Below are 16473 nucleotides of genomic sequence, written 5' to 3'. Positions count from 1 at the left end.
AGCGGAGCGGCGGCGACGAAAGCCGCATTGGACATTAGTAAGTAGCCGTCGAGATTCAAGAATCCAGACTAACCGAGCATTAACCATGCGCTCCATCACCTTACAGACACAGCTTGTAAGAGAAATGGGGTTGTAACTAGAAGAAAGGTGTCTATCCTTCCCGGGTTTGGGTATAGGAACAACAACGGCGTCACGCCAACGCATGGGGACTTGACCTTCGGTCCAGACGCGATTGTAAGTACGAAGAAGGAAGCTTTTGCCTGCCGGAGAAAGGTGTGCCAGCATCTGAACGTGAATGGCATCTGGCCCCGGAGCAGAGGACCGGGACAGTGCAAGTGCACGTTCGAGTTCCCGCATAGTAAAGGGGGCATTATAGGTTTCCAGATTCAGCGAGTGGAAGGAAGGTCGCCGAGCCTCTTCTGCCTCTTTCCTGGGAAGGAAGGCAGGATGGTAATGGGCGGAGCTTGAAACCTCCTCGAAAAAGCGGCCAAAGGCGTTGGAGACAGCCACAGGATCAACAAGGACCGCATTACCTGAGGTCAGGCCAGGTACCGAGGAGTGGGCCTTAATGCCCGACAACCGGTGCAGGCTACCCCAAACGACGGAAGAGGGAGTAAAACTGTTAAAGGAGCTGGTGAAAGAGGCCCAACAAGCTTTTTTGCTGTCTTTGATGACTCTACGGCATTGCGCTCGGAGTCGTTTGTATTCAATACAATTCGCCAACGTAGGATGGCGGCGAAAGGTGCGTAAAGCACGTCGTCGAGCACGGATAGCGTCCCTACAAGCCTCGTTCCACCAGGGGACGGAAACGCGACGTGAAGAAGAAGTAGTACGAGGAATGGAACGTTCGGCAGCATTGATGATAACAGCCGTGAGGTATTCGACTTTTCTGTCACAACTGGGAAAATCGTGGTCCGGAAAGGTCGCCAGGGATGAGTAAAGTCCCCAGTCAGCTTTCAGTATGTTCCAGCTCGAAGGACGTGAGGATGGAGTGTGGTGCAGGAGACGAACGACACATGGGAAGTGGTCGCTCGAATAGGTGTCAGAAAGGACATACCACTCGAACCGACAGGGAAGAGTGGTAGAACAGATCGAGAGGTCCAAGTGGGAGTAGGTATGAGTAGAGTCCGAGAGGAAAGTTGGGGCGCCGGTATTCAGGCAGACAAGATTGAGATGGTTGAAGACATCTGCCAAGAGTGAGCCTCTTTGACAGGATGCAGGAGAGCCCCAAAGGGGATGATGGGCATTGAAGTCGCCAAACAATAAAAACGGCGGGGGAAGTTGAACGATCAGGTGCATCATGTCAGCCCGACTAACAGCAGACGACGATGGAGTGTAGATGGTACAAACTGAAAAAGTAAAAGCAGAAAGAGTAATGCGGACAGCTATTGCTTGGAGTGGGGTGGTCAATGGGATGGGATGGTAATAGACATCGTCCCGAATGAGCAACATGACCCCACCATGAGCTGGGATACCGTCCACAGGGGTGAGGTCATACCGCTCCGAGGTATAGTGGGTAAAGGCAATACAGTCAGTCGGGCGCAACTTGGTTTCCTGGAGTCCAAGGGCGAGCGGACAGTGCAGGCGGAGGAGCAGTTGTAATTCCTCCTGATGAGATCGAATACCTCTTATGTTCCAATGAAACAACGCCATCGCTAGTCAAAAAGTCGGGGGAACGAGACGGGGGAAGAGCTGGTCACCTCGACGGCCGCGGAGGGTCAGGTTGCAAGGGAACAACGCTACAACCGACAGGAGGCGGATCCGGTTCCATCGACTCGTCGCCAGCTGCGGCCGCTGTCCCTGGTTGTGTAGGAGGGGCAGCATCATTTGCCGACGAAAGGCCAGCTGAGCACCTGGCAGCAGAGCGTCCCGGCGAAACTGAGGACGGCCGGGAGCAGCGACTCACGGATGGAGCGTCAGACGAAACGCGCCGGGGTGGAGAGGGGGATAGAGACTTCTTCTTGGAGGCCTTCTTGGAAGGCCGAGGAGGCACAGGGATGGTGGGCTGGACCCGAAGAAGGTCCTCACGCGCGGGGTCCGTTTTGGAACGCCGGACCTCGGAAGCTGGGGTCCGGAACGTTTCCCTGATGGACGCCTGAGAAGAAGATCGCTTCTCAGGTGGCGTGGGGGGAGAAGGAGGAGGAAGGGTGGCCCCTGGGGCAGAGGGGGTGGGGGCCACGGGGGAGGAAGATTTGGAAGGGAGGGATTTGGGAGGCGGAGGCAGAGCCCCCTGATGGGCGGAGGAGGCGGAGGGGGGACAGGATAGGGGTGAGGATACCGCGGAAGGAGTGGACACAACTGAGGCAAACGAAGTGGTCAATGGCATGGGATGGAGGCGGTCGTACTTCTTCCTGGCCTCAGAATAAGACAGCTGATCCAAAGTTTTGATTTCTTGTATCTTCTTCTCCTTCTGATATGCGGGGCAGTCTGAGGATCTAGGCAAGTGGACGCCAGGACAATTAACGCACCGAGGTGGTTGGGTGCATGTATGTTCCTCACGAAGAGGACGTCCACAATCGCCACAAAGGGGCTCAGCCTCACACCGTGACAACATGTGCCCAAAGCGCAAACACCTAAAACAGCGCATAGGAGGCGGGACGTAGCGTCGCACGTCACACCGGTAGCACATCACCTTTACTTTCTCTGGGAGAACGTCCCCCTCGAAGGCGAGGATAAAGGCCCCGGTGTTGATGCGACGGTCTTTGGGGCCGCGCTGGACTCGCCGGACGAAATGCACGCCTCGGCGCTCCAGGTTGGCCCTGAGCTCCTCATCAGATTGTAGCAGGAGGTCACGATGAAAAATAACCCCCTGTGTCCTATTTAGTGCCAGATGTGGGACAATGGAGACTGGGATGTCCCCTAGGCGGTCGCACGCCTGGAGCGCCGCCGACTGTGTGGCGGAGGTGGTCTTGATAAGAACGGACCCTGAACGCATCTTGCTGAGAGCCTCGATTTCCCCGAAGATGTCCTCAATGTGCTGAACAAAGAACATGGGCTTGGAGGTGGCGAATGTCCCCCCATCGGTTCGAGAATAGACCAAATAGCGGGGCAAGTACTTCGCTCCAAGCCAGCGGGCCTGTCCCTCCTCCCATGGAGTGGCCAAGGGGGAAAGGGCAGGAGAACCAGAACTAGAAACGGTACCTTTTCTTTTGAAAGACTCGGCCGCAGAGCGACCTGATACGTGGTGACGTTTCATCTGCGAAACGTCCGCCCCGATACCACCCACTCCGACCAGGGGCTCTCCCCACGGGTGCCACCCAGCCGCAGCAAGGGCCACCTGGCAGGATGACCATTGCCGGGAGTCCTGATGCCCCAAGGAGACGGGCATCTACTCCTTGGCCGACGTGGGGAGGGTGCAGCTCAGGTATCGGCAGTACGATCCCTGTGTTGTCAGGGGGCTACAACCTAGAGGGTACATGACGACCCCACCACAACGGGCTGGCTACCGTGCTGGATTTCTGGTGCCATGGAAAGTCCATCATGATCGCTGGTGCAGATGGAGACGCACTATGGGCGGAACTTGGACAACCCATAAGGCGTTTAGGCCCAATTTGAGGAATAGTGGGTATGGTTACAACGCCTGTGCAATGCTGAGTGCCAAGGTCTTAGTGCACTTAGGACCAGTGGTACACCACGTAAGGTGTCCTTCCCCAAAAGGCTCGTACTTCTGTAGAATTTTGAAAAATGGAGGTCAAACCCCAAGGGGGACCATCACATGGAAGGCCGAAACGGTTGAAACTCCTTTTAGTCGCCTCGTACGACAGGCAGGAATACCTCGGGCCTATTCTTACCCCGGACCCGCAGGGGGGGATAAATTATGTTATTAACGTTCAGTATTTTTCAGGATACGGTTGTATAAAATATTTAAGAACTTCAGGTAAATTCTGTGTGTGTCCGACGTTAAGAGGACTTGCTATTGAGAAATTTTCAAGAAGAATGTAATTTCGAAGAAGATACTAATAAACTAAAAAGGTAACTATTAATTGAGTTTATTTTTCAGGTAACATATTTCCACTTAGGTACGTACTTTAGACGTAATTTGCTGCTCCCGATTACATGATCATACTTTGTGCTAAATTTCATGTTCTATGAATTTACTTGTGAAGCGACGTGCTTGTGTACATTTACTGATTTTGACAATGATTGATTAACCCTAGCATTACCAACGTATTTTTTGTTACATGTAATACCAACGGGGGGGCTTCAAAGGCCCATAAAGAATACCACAATTTATTTTATCATAAATCAAGTTTATTTACTTCTGATACCTCTAATAACAATTCAAAATGCTTAGACATTGTTTTTGTATACTGGATAATAAAAGATGTTATTATAATAGGAATAAAATGAACAAATCACGAGATTCAGTTTATCTATTTTTTGGAATAATGTTTCAAAATAGTGTTTCCTTATAAAAACGACTTTTTTAATTCGATACACTACATGAAGCAAACAAAATTTACTGTCTCATTCTGCAACGCATTTTTCACACAACACTGTCTTCCTGCAGTGTTTCCCACAGACGTGTTTGTGGCACTGAGAGCAGGTAACAGTTGACTTTCCCAGCTTGTTGTACTTGATCTTTTTAGATGCAGCTTCTTGGCAGCATAGGTGGCACCGTCCACGTGTTCCTGGTTCTGCTGTTGAAGATGATGGTTCTACAGAGCAGCTGAGCTTCCGTTGTGTGATGCTTTCCATTGCCATTATTACTGGCTTCTGAAGTCCATACAAATTTTGTGCCCGTTTATCTACTTGAGATCTTATTAGTTCGAGACTTAAGTTAGTGATAAAAACTCTTCTGCGGTTTAGCAAATTCTTTTTCCAATTCGGAAAGTTGAGGAGGAAGAGTGAATATGCATTTATTGCTGCTATGTCAATGAGTGTGTAGAAGAGGGACAAAGGCCATCTTCTTGTTTCTCTCTTTGTGCTGTAGTGTCTTGCCATCTGGTCTATGGTGTCCACGCCTCCCTTTGTAGAATTATAAAAAAGATTTATGTTAGTCTTTTTTGAGTCTTCATTCAACACCCCTTCTGAGTGATAAGTTGAAAGCATCAACAGCAGTCGTTTTGGCTTCTCGCGGACTAGCGTTGATGCAAGAGTAACTGGTGGCGTCTGTGTCTGAGGGTCAGTATAAGCAAAGATGGAAGAGTGTAAACTGCGGCCAGTTGTAGTCTTCAGCTCTTCAGGTATGTGTCGTCTGTTAGACTGCAGGGTGCCAACAAGTGTGAGGTGAAAATCATTCCATAGAGTCTCAGCAAGCTCCACTGAAGTATAGTACCGATCTGTGGTAACATTACGGCCTGATTTTTCAATAGGTTTTATTAGTCTCTTTACAATTTCCATCGGTCCATTTGAATGCTGTGTATTTCCTGACTTGCCTGTATAGATGTCCATGCTGATCACATATCTAGTCTCAGAATCAGACAGCATTCGAATTAGAATGCCGTATTTTCCAGGTTTTTCTTTTAGAAACACCTTGAATGGACAGCGACCACGGAGCAAAGACAACATCTCATCCACTGTTGTATGTAGACCAGGAATGAAATACAATGGAAGTGAAGAATTGAAGCTTTCAAAAATTTCCCTCATTGGAGCAAACTTGTCAGTCTGGCGACGAATTTCTCTTGTGTTCTTATCATCAAACCTCAATATTTTAGTCAATTCGAAAAATCGGGTCCGACTCATTGATCCATAGTACACTTGTCGGCCCTGAAGCAAAGACCATAAATCTTGGACAGGTATCTTATTGTCATGATTTGAACCCATGATTAGCAAGAGTCCTATATAACAAAATACCTCATCTTCATCTGTGTGCTGAATACCTAGTCGATAAGCCTCTTCATTTGAGTGTAGTTTTATTAGATTCATAATTTGAGGTGTAAAAAAGAGCTCTATAGCCTCTTTCGGAGACGCAATTCTTCCTTGTTGTCCTAGCCCCATTCTTTCTCGCACTATATTTTGTACAGAACGCCGATATTGTCGAGATGGCTTCGTAATATACTCTCGTCCACTTTTTGCAATGAATTTATCACATTCCGTATCATTATCATCTGGTGGATTGGCTTCAACCTCATCTTCATTCTCAGACGATGAATCTGTTCTAATTTCTTCCACATCATCATCCACTTCACTTTCCTCTAAATCTGATTCGTTCAAAACTTCTTCTAGCACTCTTTCAATAGAACTATCACGTAAACGATGTCTACTCATGTTGCTGGTTCAACAGCAGCAGAAACACTGAAAATAACAATGGTCCGCTTCATAATAATATGTCTGAAGGCAACAATGCCAAAATTCGTTTCATGGTAAGAATTTGAAACGAGAGACTCAACCTCGTAAATCTTTCCTTGCTATTACCAACGGGTGGGCTTCTAAGGCCCATAGAGAATTAAATCAAGTAAATGAATTTTAATTACATTTTTATTCCGAAATTCTGTAATGACTCAATAGTACATTCAATAACGAACAATTACCTTTGCTTTCAAGTTCATATATCAATGGGTGTGGATACAACATAGAAAAACTGAGTCAGTGGGCCTACGAGGCCCCCCCCGTTGGTAATGCTAGGGTTAATGAACAGGGTTGTTACTTGCGTATGGTATGCATCGCTTGGCTGCACTGCTTTTTCAATGATGTCACTTTTTTAATTATGTGTCTGCTGTGCTTATTTATTTAAATTATAATTGTCACCTGATTAGTTGTGCTGATATGGTTATGTACGTAAGTTATACTTTGTGATTTATCTGCTTGCGCCTTCATGTTTACTTATTAAGATTACATATGAACATTTATTTATTATGCTGATATGATGCTAATGACCTGTTATTATGTAAGATATATATTTGCTGCTTTGCGTATGGATTGCACATTTAAGCATTTATGTTTTGTTGTCATAACTACTCTTTAATATAGAAATGCTGATATACGGTGTACGAGCATGGAGTTTAGGTCACACTATGGTATTAATTATAGATTGTTCGCTTGGCAGAGCCTCGTTGTAGGGATTGTGCTACATCCATTTGTTGACATTGTGTTCTCTACTGGTATATTTACTCGCTATTGCATGTTTTGCTTACGCTCAGTGATTTATATTTTAAGATAAGAAAATGAACTGCCATGAGCTGGAGGTTTTATGGAAGCTGTATAAATTTATGCTAATTGGAAGGAAGCTAACGACATGACATACCAACACTAGGTTTAGACCATTGACAGTTATTACACTACATTCTTCGTGAGCAATTGAAATAGCAAGTGACACTTGACACAAAAAATACTCCACATGTTTGCTTCTGCCATGATTCTTGAAGTGGTGTACACACTGAAATATTATGATCATTCACACTCCGTAATCGTACTTATTTACTAAGAGTTCTTCGAACTAAAGTCTGTTAGAAGTCATGTATGCATTTCTTTTATTTAATGATGGACAAGGTAACCAAAATGTATTTTATAATTCATAATGAATAGAAGATTTGGCTCGGATGGATTACACAGAGGTTGAGTGTGGACATTGTGTCTTCGAATTGTATGGGATGATGAATTGAAGTTTGCACTAGTATTTTATCTGTACTTGTTCGAGGAGACTGACTAGAGGAAAGAGTTGTTATGGAAGTGAAATGATATTGGTAATAAGGTTTATATGTATCGACGTATTGAAGAGGTATTATTGAGGTACTGAGATTGTGTGAAGTTGATGATTATTGGAGTTTTGGTGGACAAGAGGTAAGGTAAATGATATTGATGACAAGTTTTATATGTATCGACGTAAGAGGTATTATTGAAGTATTAAGATTATGTGATGCTGATGATTATTGGAGTTTTGGTGGATAAGAGGTAAAGTAAGTGAGGAGCATATTTTTTTTTTGTTGGTTTATATGGAACAAGAAGATGAAATTGGCAGACTAGAACACTCAAGTAGAAAGAAGATTGGCTACACACACACTTTGTTAAATCAATAAGCAGTATATACTTTTTTTTTGAGAGAGGAAGCATTTGCATATCTTGGCACACTGACAGTTGTTCAGAAACCGTACATTTTGATTTAGCTTGGCAAACATTGGTCTTGACATGATGACTATGACGTTGACTATTATTGACTGTTATACATTGCTGCCGCTACTACTTGATACACATGATGAACATCAAATTTTGGACAGAATTGCATTTACACAGTTAACACTATTCAATTACACAGTAGTACTTAATGTGGATGAAAAATGAGTGAGTGTGTTTTGTGTGTTTTCCTTTCCTAATCCCAAATAATTGGTACCGACCTATTTCCTGAATATTATTTTACTTGTTTGTTGTGGCTTGCACTGACACCCATAAATATTATAGATTTACTGATATTTGTGCATTTGTAATAGTTAATATGACAATTATCTGATATCATTTGTGTGTTTATTATAATTTGTATGTTTAGTGTAAGAGCAATGAGAATAATTTTGTAAAATCAATTGTGTGTGCATTCAAACTGTTGTTCACACCTGCACCTGTTCAACATTGATGTGGGACACTTAGAAATGTTTAATTTCTGCTGATGAACTGTGTGATTAGTGATAGTGAATATTATGGACTGTGTCTGCACCTGTTCAACATTACTGGGTGTCACTAGTGGAACTGCTTATACTGAAATGATGTCACTTGTTGCTGTCTGCACCTGCTCAACATTGCTGGGTGCCACTGATGGACTGCTTCTACTGAGATGATGAAGAACCGTGCCAGATGTGTACGTTGAGTCACACTTCCACACACAGAATAGCTACACTTGTGTTTGTTGTTTCGTAGGTTTTTATAGTTGCTGGGGACTTAATTAATTAATTGTGTTAGCGGAAATTTTCTTACATTCTTTGTTGTTGTTCTATGCAGTCAGATTGCGTACAAATACTGGTCAGGGCCAACCGTTTACGAGACTGCGTAACAGGACAGTCAGCTACTATTATTTGCAAGATTATTTAATTAAGCCCCCATGCACTGTGCGACCTCCGATTTCTCTTCTTTTATTATGATGACCGTTTCTCCTTATGTACGAGGGCGCAAACAAAATATGTCCACATTCTGAGGAGAAAGTAACATCGAAATTTCATGTGAAGGTCCTACCGCCGTGACAACGTATTTGTTTTAAAGACTGCCACCGTAATTCGTGTGTTGTCTGTGGCACACACTTCCGCACTTCGCGATAATACAGAACGATTTGTCCTCTTTTGAACTTTTTCGAAATCCTTCCTCAACCCTACGTCATGCGGATCCCAACCGCACAGCAGTACTCCAGAAGGAGATGGACACACAGTGTAAGAAATCTCTTTCGTAGACCTAATACATTTTCTGAGTTCTGCCAATAAATCGCGTCTTTGGTTTGCTCTCCCCACAACAATATCAGTGTGATCGTTCCATTTTAGCTTATTTGTAATTTTCATCCTTAAGTATTTAGTAGAATTTACAGCCTTTAGGTGTGCGAGATTTATCGTGTAAACGAAATTTAGCGGATTCCTTTTAGTGTTAATGTCAAGGACATCTTACTTTTCATTATTTTGAGTCAACTGCCACTTTTTGCATGGCGCAGAAATCTTGTCTAAATCATTTTGCAATTTATTTTGATCAGCTGGTGACTTTACAAGACGGTAAACGACAGCATCGTCTGAAAACAAAGATGGATGCTCAGATTGTCTCCTAAATCGTTTATTCAGATCACGAACAACAGAGGGCCTATAACACTTTCTTGGGGAACGCCAGATATTATTTCTGTTTTACTCGACTTTCTGTGAAGAACTATCTGTGACCTTTCTGACAGCTCACTAATCCAGCCTCACGACTGAAGGTTTGATTAGAAGTCGCTTGTGAGGAACGTTGCCAAGTCTTCTGGGGATCTAAAAAATATGGAATCAATGTAACATCCTATGTCAATAGCACTGATTACTTGGAAAGAATAAAGAGCTAGCTGTGTTTCACAAGAACGGTATTTTCTGAATCCGTGTCGGTTGTCTATCGTTTTTTTCGAGGTAATTCGTAACTTTCGAACACAGTAGACATTCCAAAATCGACGTTAATGATACGGGAGGATAAAAAAGGGAAATGCCCCGACATGATTTTCCAGTTGGAATAGTTAAGTAGATGGCGAACACCAGGTCAGATGTACGGTTTGTTCATCTTTAGTGTGAAGAATGATGGGGTGAAAGCTCTTATTCAACACAGTAATGGTAAGAAACGTCTTTTACCGTTACTACTAAAAATGATTCAGGCAGCATCAGAAAATTTCTTGTTCCACCTTCTGAAGATTTTAAAGAGAAAATAGGTGAAGTTCAACTCATTAAAATCTGTCACTCGCTAAGACATGAATACAGTTACGTTTCCTGACTGGCAAAAAATTTAGATTCCGTATTATAAAATGGAAGTTCAATGTGCTAACTCTGTCAAGTGTAGTCACACTTGCTTGGTGTTTCAGAAGCTACAAAATCTCATCCTAAATATCGTTAAAGCTTACTGCTGTTATCCTGCAAAACACTGCATGAAATTGCCTTAATATTGAAAGTCTCGTTGGAATGTTTTTGGTGAATTTTCTGTCAGTGCTAAAAGAGTGGAAGTGCTTAAGGCTTTGCCTTTAAGATAGTCGTGCCGTATTTCGCCATGCAACAGTTAGGTCAGCATCTTTAGAGCCAGCTGTGGAAAGGCTTTTGCTTGATTGGAAAGCAGTCAAAGGGTATTTCCTGCAAGAGTGCAGGAAGCTTATCTGATCTTTTGTTGCTAGTGAACGAACTGGACTGCTACTTTTATTTTGTAGGTAGTTAACTAAATTTTGTAAACGTATTAAATTTCTGGAACCCAACTACATACATTTTGTAGAATTATATCTTATGGTCACATTGAAAGAGAGTAGATCACGTAAAAAAATTGTTTCTTCGCAGTAGAAGTTAAGGGAGGAATGTGAAAACCAAATGGGGCTGAGCAAAATAAATTCAAAAATGAAGCTCTCATAGCTGAACATATACACTGGTTTGACTACGAAAACCCACCTTTTCAAATTTTCTGTTAGTCGATGTGGGAATAACGATCATATATGAAAGGCGGCGAGTGTATAAACCAGAGTGTGTTTATACGAAGCTCTGTACACCAAGTCAAACTTTGGTGGATATAAAAGCTTGACTTTGTAATTGTTCTAAAGTCAAGTCTTTAGTCCAACTTCTTTTCATGGTAAACGCTTTTAACGGAGAAGAAACGCCTAACATACAAATTACCGGAAGGATAATGGTGGTTCCATGCAACAATGCGTATAAAAGTCTTCTGTCGCATGACATACTTATGGTCTGACGCTAGAAACAAATTAAGTATCGATGTAGTTAAAGAATTATGTATTCGTTGTAATTTGAAGTTTGCAGCCTGCAACGACTTTTACCAAAAATTTAAAGGTAACAAAAATTTGCTGAAAGCCTTCGCTAGCAATAATAAGTTTAATTTTTAGTTGTCACCAAGAGTGTTGTTGTGTTCACCTTCAGCTCAGAAAACTATTTCGCCAAGCAATGTTCAGGTCAATTTAATGTGGCAACCCTATTTGTCATCGTAAGTCAGCAGTGCTCCCGCCGACAGCCTTCGTTTCCGTGCTGTTTCGTAAGCTACTTGAGTGCTACTGGTTTGTAGTAATGTAAAGAAGTAACAACGAAACTGTTGAAGGACAGTCATCGCACATGGACTGTGGTGACTATGTATGCGAACTGGTTGTGTGGGATTTCCGTACGGAATAAATGCCGAGGGCCTTTCAAAAATTTCGAATAGCGGAATCGTAGCTAAACAGCAATCTTCCTTGTCCACCTGACTAAAAAGATGCGCACATTGAAAAACGAATGTATAACTTTAGGAAGAGAGTACACGTAAAGAAACTGCAGGTTTTCAATTTTTTTAAAAGAATTTAAAGTCGCAAATGTGCCAGATATTGAGAATTCCAAGACCACTGTTTAGAGGAGCTGTTGGTACAACCTAGAAATCTGGCTATAGTTCGGAGGTTCAACTGAGTGAAAAAATTTTGAAATTAAGTGAAGATAATAGATTTTTGAAAGCTAACGATGGGTCCATGCTTATTGCCGGAACATTTGACAGCTGTTCGAAACAGTTCAAACTGTAGACAATACAAGTCGACATCGATAATTCCTTGATGAGGTAAAATTCTTCCCATACGCAGGGGTTCACACGATATTATTAGAATACTTTCGATCGGGAACTGGTACAACTCTTGACCTAGAACAGCAACTGGAATCTCAACAGCTCAGAAACAGCGCGTAAAGTTACTACAGAATGTCGCTGGATATGACTACTTCTCGCAATCAACGACGCTGGAATGAATCTCTCACACTTTAAACATCACTTAAAGATAACACATAAAAATGGTTCAAATGGCTCTGAGCACTATGGGACTTAACATCAGAGGTCATCAGCCCCCTAGAACTTAGAACTACTTAAACCTAACTAACCTATGGACGTAACACACATCCATGCCCGAGGCAGGATTCGAACCTGCGACCGTAGCAGCAGCGCGGTTCCGGACTGAAGCGCCTAGAACCGCTCGGCTACCGTGGCCGGCGATAACACATAAAGGACAGGTTTTTCCGTTATTGACCGAAAACTACTACACTATCAGTTAACCATTATGCACACCGCGCAATAAAATAGATTCGCATATAAGATCAGATCAAAGAGTTGAAAGCTAGCCATAACGGATACTGATAGGACGTTGTCATGGTTGAGACTGAATAAAACTCAAACTACGTCATTTATCGCCCAAGATTTTTAAGTGAAATACATCTGAATCGAGACGCAAAACAGTTCCTATAACTTTCCTGAAAGAGAATGTGTCAATTTCCTTCCGGAATTCAGAAATACCCGCTCTGATACTTTTTGTTACTAACTAGTGGGAATTTTCAGCAGAAGAGTCGTATGTACTCACAGCCCAGGCGCTCAGACGACTGTACGCTCCGTGTACTGGGACAATCTGCTGGCGCGCTTAAACCTACTCAAGGTTGAGCCAATTTATCGGCCGGGTCGACCAGTATCACCTTCACGTGACACGACCGACTCCACTAAGCGATTGCAGCGCCGCCCTGTCGTTGTGAGTTGTTTGTAAGGTCATTGAGTTTATGTGCTACGAGATCATGTTTCTTTTTACAAAGAAACAAAAACTGGGTTTGCATTGGCTGTAACAAGGCCAAAAAAGCCGAGAGAAAGCTGTGAGCAGAGAAGGGGCTAAAGCACTGGAAGAAATTCGCCGACGTTCTATTACTTATGCGGCTTGGAGCTGACGATTTTTCGTAATTATCTAAGAATTGATGAATCATGCATTTCGGAGTTGCTGAACATCATCAAACGAATGTTAACTAAAACAATTACAGCCTCTCTCGTGGCTGTAAGCTGCGAGGAATGTCTGTTAACTACATTACCGCTTCTAGCCTCTGGCAGAAGTTTAGAAGACCACCAACCAATTCAGTATCGTAGTATCGCCACAGTTATTAACTAAAATAATTCCTGTACCCTGCAACGTGATTGGTAGTTGACTGAGGAAATACATCGTGGTGAAGCAAAATAAATAAAACAAACGGCGTTCATATAAACGTAATTTATTTATGTAAACAGCATAAAAGATGTCCTGTAAATTTAAGAAAAACGACACATGCTGGTGGTGTACATCACCTAATAAAAACAACAACAGATACAAAAGAAATGAAGCATTTAGTAGTCGACAGAACAGTAAAAAGTGTGCCGGCCGAAGTGGCCGTGCGGTTCTAGGCGCTGCAGTCTGGCACCGCGAGACCGCTACGGTCGCAGGTTCGAATCCTGCCTCGGGCATGGATGTGTGTGATGTCCTTAGGTTAGTTAGGTTTAACTAGTTCTAAATTCTAGGGGACTAATGACCTCAGCAGTTGAGTCCCATAGTGCTCAGAGCCATTTGAACCATTTTGTAAAAAGTGTACCACACTTTGCTCTTCGTAGCAGAGGACTAGATATAGACTGGACGTTCAAATGGTTCATTTCTTGCGTCTCGATTGCTACACTCCTCACACGACGAGGCCCCTTAAACTCTCTCCGTACCCGCTGTCTTTAAAGTTTTACCTGCCTCGTATGTATGTTAGAAACCATTTAATCCTGCCTGCAGTGACAAAAGATGAACATTTTGTTGCGCGGTTGGCACGAGCACTACACATGGATCAGTTGGTTGGGTGGAGTGGGGGGGGGGGGTGGCGGGAAGGGGGACGTTCACCTGGGATGCTCCTAAACGCCGGACAGCCCAACAAGTCCTGCAGGTCTGGAACTTTATTATTTATTTATTTATTTATTTATTTATTTATTTCATTAACAGTACAGAGTAAGCCACCGCCTTGTAATGAAAGGTGGGTCGGATGCTTCTGAATCTAATAGCAAAGACTTCTCATTGTCACAGTCTTATTGATATACAGTTGTTAATGCTTTTTTAAATAATATAAAGAACATAATGTTTAAAGATTTCTCTGAGGTTACAGCGAATTGAATACTTAACAATTGTTAAAAAGATTCCATATAATTTGTTACTACTTACCTCATTAGTATATCATTCAATTTATACAATGCGAATGTCAAAGAAAAAAAAAAATAAAAAACGTAACACAATGAGAGTAGTTAAGAATAATTTGTAGTGTATAGAGGGAAGTGATATGCTGTATTTGGATGAGTAATACAGTCTAACAAGTAAGTAGCATGTTGGTTAGTAATGGCCTATTTCTATCTATTTCAGATGAGAAGGTCTCGGTACAACCTTGAGCTATTCTCATCTGATATGGTTTGCGCTAATGTAAGTTTACACATATTATACAGATTAAATGCTGATTGAGCACTTCATACATGGAATACATGAATTTTAGCTTCACATGAGAAATACACTTATGTCTGTAACTTGTTAGTTGAAATAGAATATAGTTCATTGCTAATTGAAATCATTATTCCTTAAATAACTTAATACATTTCTGATATATGAAATTCATTGATTATAGCTTTGAATAGAGAAGAGAATATAGTTCTGTCTGCACACAATAACCGAGCAGTACATGACTGCTTGTGTGTAGTGTATTTTAAACACTATGCAGGATGCCATTGGTGAGGAGGAGCCTCGGAATAAAAGTTCTTCGAGCCTTCTCCTCCCAAGTGACATTGCCTTATTACTACAGTCTTAGTATGCGGTGCCAGTGTTTATTTGTTTTATGATTGTTGTGTTGTTTGTGACTGTGTTGTGGCATGCAGTGTCATACACTGTTGGTTTTGGTCCCTTATATGTTGATCCCTTCCGAGTCATGTTCACTTAGCGTTCCTTCTTCGTTTTCGGAATCTGTGGTCGTGTTTGCGTCCTCCCATGTGGCTTGTTGTGTTGTTTGTGCTTGTCTACGCCTCCTTCCATATGGGGTTTGGCGCTTGTATTCTTGGTGCAGAGTGTTCGGTACAATATCGGCTACGCTATTTATTTTGTTCCAGTCATCGGGATTACGTATTATTCTGGCGATGTCATTGTCGTTCTGTATAGGTATCACTTGTGCTAGCGTGATGCACAGCAGTGTGACATGTTCTGGTGTCCCAGTTTCTCCGCATACGCATACTTCATCGCTAGTTAGTCCCAAGAGGTACCCGTGGTCTAGAGGAGTACTCGCTTCGGCGGTACATATACTAAAATTGGAACGATACAGAGAAGATTAGCATGGCCCCTGTGATAGAAGAAGAAACAGGAGTCGATTTAGAAGAGATAGGGGATCTAGTATTAGAATCGGAATTTAAAAGAGCTTTGGAGGACTTACGGTCAAATAAGGCAGAAGGGATAGATAACATTCCATCAGAATTTCTAAAATCATTGGGGAAGGTGGCAACAAAACGACTATTCACGTTGGTGTGTAGAATATATGAGTCTGGCGATATACCATCTGACTTTCGGAAAAGCATCATCCACACAATTCCGAAGACGGCAAGAGCTGACAAGTGCGATAATTATCGCACAATCAGCTTAACAGCTCATGCATCGAAGCTGCTTACAAGAATAATATACAGAAGAATGGAAAAGAAAATTGAGAATGCGCTAGGTGACGATCAGTTCAGCTTTAGGAAAAATAAAGGGACGAGAGAGGCAATTCTGACGTTACGGCTAATAATGGAAGCAAGGCTAAAGAAAAATCAAGACACTTTCATAGGATTTGTCGACCTGGAAAAAGCGTTCGACAATATAAAATGGTGCAAGCTGTTCGAGATTCTGAAAAAAGTAGGGATAAGCTATAGGGAGAGACGGGTCATATACAATATGTACAACAACCAAGAGGGAATAATAAGAGTGGACGATCAAGAACGAAGTGCTCGTATTAAGAAGGGTGTAAGACAAGGCTGTAGCCTTTCGTCCCTACTCTTCAATCTGTACATCGAGGAAGCAATGATGGAAATAAAAGAAAGGTTCAGGAGTGGAATTAAAATAAAAGGTGAAAGGAT

The 16473-nt window shown here is 42.7% G+C and overlaps 1 protein-coding gene and 1 pseudogene across 1 annotated transcript in view; one reads left to right on the top strand and one right to left on the bottom strand.

The window, feature by feature from the left end:
* Window positions 1-12962, bottom strand: part of LOC126187737 (juvenile hormone acid O-methyltransferase-like) — a 127392-nt gene extending 114430 nt beyond the window's left edge. The window contains exon 1 of the mRNA XM_049928987.1: window positions 12932-12962. The gene's annotated coding sequence lies outside the window, so the exon portion shown is untranslated. The remainder of the gene's footprint in view (window positions 1-12931) is intronic.
* Window positions 12963-15645: 2683 nt separating this feature from the next.
* On the top strand, window positions 15646-15739 carry LOC126189827 (U6 spliceosomal RNA; annotated as a pseudogene).
* Window positions 15740-16473: the final 734 nt, after the last annotated feature.

Source organism: Schistocerca cancellata, chromosome 5 (assembly GCF_023864275.1).
Source record: "Schistocerca cancellata isolate TAMUIC-IGC-003103 chromosome 5, iqSchCanc2.1, whole genome shotgun sequence".
Classification (NCBI taxonomy): domain Eukaryota; kingdom Metazoa; phylum Arthropoda; class Insecta; order Orthoptera; family Acrididae; genus Schistocerca; species Schistocerca cancellata.
This window is presented reverse-complemented; position numbering and strand designations above follow the sequence as displayed.